Below are 8,595 nucleotides of genomic sequence, written 5' to 3' on the forward strand. Positions count from 1 at the left end.
TAAAGTGGGCCATAGAGGAGCTACGATACTACCTGGCAGGTCGGCACTTCACCCTGGTCACCTACCATGCACCCCTGCAGTAGATGGTCCAGGCCAATGACACCAATGCCAGGGTGACCTGCTGATTCCTCTCACTGCATGACTTCTCGTTCCAGGTCCAGCACCGAGTGGGAGCTCAACATGGAAACGTATACAGCCTCTCAAGAAGGTACTCCCTCTGGGCCCAACTCGCACTAGCTGTAGGCTTGGAGCTGAGGGGGGGGGGTACTGGGATGGTGGGCCTGCAGCCTGCACACACAACACAAACAACTGCCATTGGAGTGCTGAACAGACAGCACCATTTCAGCACCCTGTTTGTTTTGGGCAGCAGAAACACACATGGCTGGCAGCAGATGATTGTGGCAGCTTCTCCTCACTGGCAGAAAATCAGCAGATAAAAAGGGTGCAGCATATGTGGCATGGTGAGTTTATTCTCCAAAAATATGGCCAGTAATTAGTCTCTCTCACGCTGTCTATCTAGATGCAGACAATGATGCCGATCATGAAGGAGAAACTTGCCGGCTCCCATGACCTCCACTAGGCCTCCTGGGTCCCGCCTCACACCAGCTCCAGGCTGTTCACCGTGCCCCACTCCAGGAACACTGCGAGCCACATGCACATACTCAAACCCCCTTCACCTCCACCTTTGCACATATACTTTAAATAAACACTAACTCTTTTTTCACTACCTCTGCTTGCTAAGAGTCTGTGTTCTGCCTGTCCCTGCCCTGAGAGGTCAGTTTTATATATCTGCTTAAATATGACCCAAAACATAATCAGATTTTCACAAAAGTCCTAAAAGTAGACAAGGAGAACTCAGTTAAACAAATGAGACAAAAATATTATACATGGTCATTTCTTTATTGAGGAAAATGATCCAATATTGTATATCTGTGAATGGCAAAGTATGTGAACCTCTAAGAGTCAGGTGTTTTCAATCAATGGGATAACAATCAGGTGTGAGTGAGCACCCAGTTTTATTTAAAGAACATGGATCTATTAAAGTCTATTCTTCACAACACATGTCTGTGGAAGTGTATCATGGCATGAGCAAAGGAGATTTCTGAGAAACTAAGCCTCGCTCACATTGGCTGATGTTAATGTTCATGAGTCCACCATCAGGAGAACACTGAACAAAATGGCAGGATTGCAAGGAGAAAACTATTGCTCTCCAAAAAGAACATTGGTGCCTATCTACAGTTTGCTAAAGATCACATGGACAAGCAAGAAGGCTAATGGAAAAATGTTTTGTAGGTGGATGAGACCAAAATATAACTTTTTGGTTCAAATGAGAAGCAGTATGTATGTCGGGAGCAAGGACAACACTGCATTCCAACATAAGAATCTTATCCCATCTGTGAAACATGGTGGTGGTAGTATCATGGTTTGGGCCTGTTTTGATGAATCTGGGCCAGGATCTTTTGCCATCATTGATGGAACAATGAATTATGAAGTATACCAGTGAATTCTAAAGGACATCTGTCATTCTACTGGACATATGTCCCTGAACTGATGATGTTTTAGGTCATATTAATGCAGAAATGTAGAAAATTCTGATGGGATCACAAACTTTGTATGTATGTATGTTGTATACCCACTACAGATGTGACCATTAAAAATGCGTGTCAAAGGAAATGGAAACCTACGATTTCATGCGGTATCACGCGGTATCACGCACATTCTAAGGGCAAAGGAAAGACCAGTAGGGGGCAGTCATGTTTAATTTAAATAAACATAGCTTGCTAGTAGACAGTAGTTCTACCTGGACATATACTGTATACACATATATTCTTTTACCAACCAAACGGTGCTGTTTCTTTTACTCAAGCCCATGATCTGCTTGTGCTTGGCCCGCGGACCTGGAAACCTCTCTCAGAACCGTTTTGCAACAAGCAGCAGAGCACATTAAACTTTGTCGAGCCTGAAAAAAATGGAATGTGTGGTCGGTTAGATTTAAGAAAAAATATTACATTTCTCATCAGAAGTTATGATAAACCTAATTTAAATAAGTTATGTAACTATAGTATTTAAATTAACGTGGCTACAGTATGTGTGGTAGGATAGTGCAGTGGTAACATGTATGCCAGCGACCGGGGTTTGAGCCCCAGTTCAGTTTAGTGTTTTTTAAATGAGAAGGGGTTTTTTTTTTCCACTGTAGTAAGTTCCTCAATGTAATGTTGAATTAATTAATTAATTAATCTTCTCCTTTCTTGCCAATGGAAACTTTTGTTCTTTCTTAGATTAAAGGTTTTACTATTTAAAAATTGGTTTAAAGTGAACACAGATGTCCACATTCTGAAAAAAAAGCTCATTGAATTTATTTAATTCAAATTCATACATCGGTTCCACGTGATTGAATTGAGTTACATTAACATAATTTGTTTCCATACATCAAACATGATTTGATCATATATTTTAATGCCCTGAATAAAATTAAACTTCATTTGAGCAGAGAATTGAACCCCGGTTGCTAACATTCTGCAATAGCCAGATAACCATTGCATTATTCTACCACACTGTTTATCCATGATAATTTTAATACTATAGTGTAAATTGATCAAAATGAAACCATATATTGAAACATTTTATGTATTAATTTAAACATGTGGCAACATTTATCAAATATGTTGTTGCAGAAAGAGCATATTCACAAGGTCACTTACACATCCTGATTATCACAGATATTCAGAGGTGGGTAGTAACGTCTTATATTTACTTCAGTAACTTTTTGAAAAAAAAAAAACTTTTAATAGTTAACTGGCCATACTTATACTCTTACGCATGTTCATCTTTAATCACAAAAATTTTACTTCGCTACATTAGGTGGCATACACAAACATGAATAAACCTCATGCATGGCACAGGGCCTTAATTTCAAACTTTCCCCCTGCTGAAAGAAAAGGCATTTGTTGGTGATTCCAGCTAAAAATAAAAATAAAAATTAGAACTGTCAACATCATCATATAAAATATTTTAAAATGTAAATAAAAACAGAATGCAGTGATCTCATAAACCCATATTTTATACACAGTATAATGTAGAAAACATATCAAATGTTTAAACTGAGTTAATGTACAATTTTAAGGGAAAAATAAGCTAAATTTGAATTTGATGGCAGCAAAACATCTAAAAAAATAAAAGATTGGTAAATCTCTGCCCATCTTTATTTCTGAGAGACTCTAAGATACTTTCTCTCTAAGATACTCTTTTTATACCCAATCATGTTACTGACAGTGCTGGAAGGGGAACTGGTACAGTTCAGAGAGATGACCATCTCTCTATACAAGGGGTGCACAATTAGAATTCAACGAGGTCCAGTGACTAACATTTTCACCTCCCAAAGGTCCAAACCACTAAATTGTCTAATGTGCGCTATGATTTAGGGGCATATGTTTGTATATGTATAGCTAATAAACAAAGTACTACATTTCAAAAACATTTCAACAATATTTATTGCACATTTTCAGTGCAGACACATTAAACATGAGGTAAAATAAATATGCAGCCTAACCATAAATAAACATAAGCCTATCACAAATATTTTCATTTCAAGCAAAACAAGACTGCATCTTCACAAAAAAATAACAAAAGTGCCTGTTGGGCAGTGAATGCATGGGAGAGGACTCTGGTGGACCAATCATACTGGGCTTTGAGTTTGTATATGTTGCATGCCCTCACCTCAGACTGCTGTGGGTATGTTTGCTCAAAAGATATGTACTTTATCTCGTAGTGGTGCTTCACGTTGGCACTTTTTATTAGAGCCACGGTCTCTGAACATAACAGGCAGAGAGATTTGACACTCGCTGCTGGAAGGATAGGCAAAGAAAAAAAATAATGCATGGCTGCGTAGAGTTTCTGTAAGTTTGGGTTCAGCAACAATGAAATTCGTTGTGTTTTTGAAGAGCATGAATCCTGCAACTTTTTTGCCAGTTACTTACTGACGTGTGGATCTCCCCTTCTCCCCAACTATTATCACCTCTCAGCAGCACTTCTCTTTGAGTAAAATAATTTTGCCTCCATTGCAATGTCATACACTGCAAATACATACAAATAACTTGATCTGGATAGAATTTATATGACTCTCCATGTTTTATGCTTCTGCTCTTCCCTTTCAATTTGATGAGCCAAAAGATGATAAGATTACTTAAAGATGATAATATCTTATTAATCTCCCAGTACATTTGCATGTGAATCCAAAGCTACTCAAGCTACAGTAAGTGAGCATATGCATTTTACTCCCTGGATTGCCAAATTAAACAAACTGCATTCCTTTTCTAAAAAAAAATAAAATAAAATTAATAAATAAATAAATGAAATAAAAAAAATAAAAAAATAAAAAATAATGTTAAAACCCATCCTATTCTGCAGTTTTCCCACACCAGCATTTAACAATATATGAAGAAAAAAAAAAGTTTCATTCGTCCATTTAGCCTACATATAAAAACCCATCTGGAGAACTTGAAAATGGATTTATACAGCTTGGAACAGACACACTTCTGCAAAATTCCTCCATGAGATATCAAAAAGCCTATAATCCATCTGGATTTAACTAGGGACCAAAAATCCAAAATACTTCCAAATGATTTCCATCAACAGTTCCTGGATATAAGAGCAGTATACCCACAACATATCCTAATATACACAGATGGATCTAAATCTGGAAATAAATTGGCAGCACCTTTTGCAACAAACCAACTGTGTCAGGGTAAATGCATCCCTGACCAAAGTTCAGTTTTCACTGCAGAGGCAAACGCTCCACTACTGGCACTGAAGTTTATTGAGACTGCTCCACAAAAGGGTCTTCTGCCAAGCCACACATGATTTTATGGTGATGCTAGTGATCCTGATCCTTTCTGCTCTTCGGAACTGCCTGATCTGTTCGGATGCCCTACCTCTGGATGGAGCTCTCATCAACTCCAATTCCAGATGGACATTCTCACTGTGGTTGCTGGGACTATGGTTGCTTCTAAGGCCCCAGGACTGCAATTACAACATGCAGTTTTGTGCTCAGGTCTCCTTTGAACAGTGGACTCGTTCAACAAACAGACTTCATATAAAACCATAATGAACTTTCCTTTACTTTTACACTATCCATTGTTACCCAGATGAGGATGAGTTCTCTTCTGAGTCTGGTTCCTCTCAAGGTTTCTTCCTCTTAACATCCTATAGAGTTTTTCCTTGCCACTGTCACCACCGGCTTGCTCAATTGGGATAAATTCACCGATTTCAAATCTGTATCCCGTGTTTATATATTTCTGGAAAGCTGCTTTGAGACAATGACCACTGTAAAAAGTGCTATACAAATAAAATTTATTGCATTGAAAAGCATGTCTTGAAGCCTTGGAAGCTACTAAAACTGATCACACAACAACCGTGAAGCTTTTAATCAAACTGTCTCCTGAAGCAAAGAGTTTTAATATTATTTTTTGCTGGGTACCTTGGACACTCAGGAGTCTCCGGTAATGAGCAAGTAGACTGCTGCCAGAGATGCACTAGCTACTGAACCAGTAAAATGCCCTATACCTTCCACAGATCTGAAACCAACTCTGAATGCATATATCAAAAACAAATAGCGATCAGAGTGGGATCAATGTCTAAACAACAAATTATGGGAAATAAAACTTGTTGTTGGGACAAGATGTGTTCTCTTTTAATATTCGCTGGGATCAAATCATTTACACATGATGCCGGATAGGACATACAAGGAACTGACAGAAACAGCATGCAATCAAAAACAGACTGTTTAAAGTTCGTCCAGCTGTGGTCGCGTGTCACGGTAGACACAGTGGCATGTAGCAGATTTCCAAACTTCCAATAACTTTACCTTGTACATTATGTATCCTGTATAGATTTGCTGAAAAAAAAAAAACCCCAAACGTGACTTAACAATAATTTGGGATTGTAGTTCATTCCTACATTAAAGATTAAGAACACAGACTTTGCCCATTTGTGTTATTTCATACAGTAGCTTTGCTGACAGTAATATTATTCTAAAATGTGAAAAAAAATATTTTGAATAAGCAAATATTTAAAAACATTTGACTGGTAGTGTATTTAAAAACTTGATTTAACTTTATCTTTATTAAATATACTTGTGTTCTTTTGAACAATGCAGAAATGTGTGTAATAAAAACCCTACAATTTTAATAAAATAAAATAGTGGTGCACCAAATGCTCACTCCCATGAAGCACTGAGAATGACATAATCAAGTTGGTGTTCCTACACTCTAACTACTTAAATGTTATATACCTTAATATTTTGCAATGAACATAAAATATATGATCAAATTATGTTTGATGTATGAAAACAAATTATGTTAATGTAACTCAATTCAATCACATGGAACCTAGATATGAATTTGAATTAAGTAAATTCACGGTGCTTTTTTCGGTGTGTGGACTTCTGTGTTCACTTTAAACAATTTGTTAAAATAATAAAACTAAATTCATTGGGCTATTTTTATCAGTGTGTGGACTTCTGTGTTCACTTGAAAGCATTTTTTTTAAATAATAAAACTAAATTCACTGGGCTTTTTTCAGTGTGTGAACTTCTGTGTTCACTTTAAAACAGTTTTTAATAAAACTAAATTCACTGGGCCTTTTTCAGTGTGTGGAATTCTGTGCTCACTTTAAACCAGTTATTTTTAAATAATAAAATTACGAAAAGAAAAGAAAACGAATCTAAGAAAAGAAAAAAAGTTTCCGTTGGCAAGAAAGGAGAAGATGGAATTCAATCAATGCTACCTCAAGGTACATTCTACAGTGAAAAAATCCAGCTCATTAAAAAAACAATAAACAGAGCTGGGGCTCAAACCATAGTCACTGACGTACTAAACTTGCATGTTACTGCTGGACTATCCTAGTACACATGCTGTAACCCTGTTAATTTAAATTCTATAGTTATTGTATACTTAAATACTTCTTGTAATTAGAAACTTGTTTAAATTAGGTTTATCATAAGATTTGATGAGAAGCGTAATATTTTTATGTGAACCATTTGACCACATATGCCATTTTTTGTTGTACTGTGTTCAGCTACAGTATGTTGTTCCATGCACCACATGGTGGTTATTGTGTGAAGCGCAACAAATGAATTAAAATTCTTAGATCTCTGCCTGCAGGTTACTGCGTGACTACACATGACAAATCACGTGAAACCTCGTGAAAAAACACGCATTCTTAAAGGCCACATCTATATTTGGATAAATACTGTGGTGGCAGGGGAGTGGTCGAGCATTAGCGGTGGACAGAAAGGTCTAACCGGTAGGTAACACGTGATGATTCTCATCTCTGTTGTCTGTCACTTATTTGTGTCTGTGCTTTCAGTGCCTCCCATAATCCACAACAGAGAGAGAGAGAGAGAGAGAGAGAGAGATTGTGAATCCACTTGGCAGAGCTTGCGAGACATACACACACATGCACACACACCAAGAAGTGTGTACTTGAACCTGATGGAGTGAAAGCCGCAAGTGTTTGTTCTCTGTTTAGTTTTGAAAGTGTGCTGAAAAGTGTGGTCTGAATAGACATGAGCCCAGAGCTCAGCACACCCTCACACCCCGTGGTACTACAGTGGTGCCAAAACAGGGTTTTGAGATAGACTCCAACGCAGCCATAGAAGAATCACAGCTAACCAAGATCGTCAAGTCCCTCGCAATCCTTCACTAAACCCAACATCAGCTGAAGGGCTCCTGTCACCAGTGTTTGATGACAGAGGAGTGGGATGTAGAACGGATCAGCAAGCTGGTGGTACTGGAACAGTTCATTGCTTGACTCTCGACAGGAATGGCGGAGTGGGTCCAGTGCCACCAGCCCATGCCCCTGGACAAAGCTGTACAGCTGACGGGGGTTCAGGGGCCCCAAATCTGGCTTCCCCAAACCCGGTTTCCTCCCTGATGTCCTCAATTCCCCCACTCCTTACCTACTGGGTACAAATTAGCCAGGGTTTCAAGCTTTAGTGAGTGAAATGTTTGTGGGTGGGACCTCCAGTAGCAAGGAAGAAGGTGGAATGTGCCCAGCATTGGCTGGGGAGGTGGTGCTGGGGTTGTCGACTTCAGTGCCACTTCAGGGGGAAATGGTGGGGATTCCCCTGGGGGAAGTGAGGTGTGCAATTGGGCAGGTGGAAGTATGGTATCTAGGCTTCCACTTGGGTCATGGGCAGGTGCGTCCCCAAATTGATAAGACAGCAGTGATTGCAGCCTGCCCGAGACCCAAGACCATCCAGGGGCTGAGGCAGTTGCTGTGGCTGGCTGTCTACTGTCAAAGTTTTGTAACAGTGGATGGAGATGTGTGAGTGGGCTTTCTGGCCAGTGTCTGGCCATCAAGTGGGTGGTCCTCACCCTCCAAAACTACCTACTGCCCTTTAACCCTGTGTTCTGACCACACCCATTCCAGGCGTTCCTCCAATGTACAGATCACTCGTCGGTATCTGGCACTTCAGCCATTCAAGTTCGAGGTGGTCCACGGACCAGGGGCACAGATGGTGGTGGCAGAATACCGCTCCTGTGGGAGCGGGAGTCTAGTCAGCTGCGGGTCAGATGGCTCCCCGGCCTGAGTTAG

Source organism: Ictalurus furcatus, chromosome 11, assembly GCF_023375685.1.
Source record: "Ictalurus furcatus strain D&B chromosome 11, Billie_1.0, whole genome shotgun sequence".
Lineage (NCBI taxonomy): Eukaryota > Metazoa > Chordata > Actinopteri > Siluriformes > Ictaluridae > Ictalurus > Ictalurus furcatus.